Genomic DNA, 1,039 nt, shown 5'->3' with positions numbered 1-1,039 from the left:
TCGCACACAGCGCCGGGAGCCGATGGATCCCTGCAGGCTCCCAGCCCCCAAACCTCKGCAATCTGTTACCCGGGAGAATCCCGGAAAACTTTGGGATCTGCGGGACGGCCCTACAGGAGCACGGGGAGCTGCAGCGCCCCGATATCGCCCCGGCATCCTGGCCCTAAAAGCGTGGATTTCTGGGATGAGCCGACCCTGCTCGGCCCCACAGCTGGCCTGTCCTTGTCCCTGTCCCTGTCCCTGTCCCCGTTCCTGTCCCTGTCCCCAAACACGGATCCAGACGGTGCCATCCCTACCCAGGACAGGGGGATGGGATCGAGAGGATTTTTAAGGGATCCCTTATCATCAAAACCCTTCTAGGATTCCGTGTCCCCTGTCCCCATCCTTTCCCTGTTTCTGTCCCCATCCCTGTCCTCCCCCTCCCCCGTTCCCAGCACCAACTTTGCGGTTTCTCGGGGTCCCTTTTTCATTGTTCCGCTCCTCCAGATCCCCCAAATCCCCTCTCCCCACGGCTCGGGGGGACATTCCGGGACCCCCAACCCCGCACCGTGCCCTGGGAAGAGGCAGCCCCGCGTTCCCCCCGCGGTTTTGGGGTTCCCGGCGCAGATGGAGCCGCAGCTTTTGGGCAGCACCAGCAGCGCCTCGCGGCGGCGAGCGGAGCCCGCGGCTCCCCCGGGAGGCGAAATTACGGATTTATGGATACTCAAACCTACATTTATCAATACAACATCATTTTTTCAGCCGGGAAACCCCGGGACGAGCCGAAAGAATCCCCCTCGCTCCCTAGCGCGGCCCTACCTGCTCCGAGCGGCGGTGGCGGGGATGCGGGAGGAGCCGGGGGATGCGGGAGGAGCCGGGAGGAGCAGCGGGGGAGGCGGGAGGATCCGGGGGATGCGGGAGGAGCCGGAGGGATGCGGGAGGAGCTCGGGGGGGAGGCGGGAGCAGCGCGGCGGAGGCGGCGGACAATGGCGGGCGCAGCGCGGGGCCATCTCCCGGCGGCGCTCCGCATTGCACCGGGCCCGGGCTGGGGTCCCCGGTG

Source organism: Malurus melanocephalus, unplaced genomic scaffold, assembly GCF_030028575.1.
Source record: "Malurus melanocephalus ecotype Western Australia unplaced genomic scaffold, MMel_1.1 scaffold_1843, whole genome shotgun sequence".
In the NCBI taxonomy this organism is placed as follows: Eukaryota; Metazoa; Chordata; class Aves; order Passeriformes; family Maluridae; genus Malurus; species Malurus melanocephalus.
The sequence above is the reverse complement of the archived record's forward strand: the minus strand, read 5'-3'. Positions refer to the sequence as shown.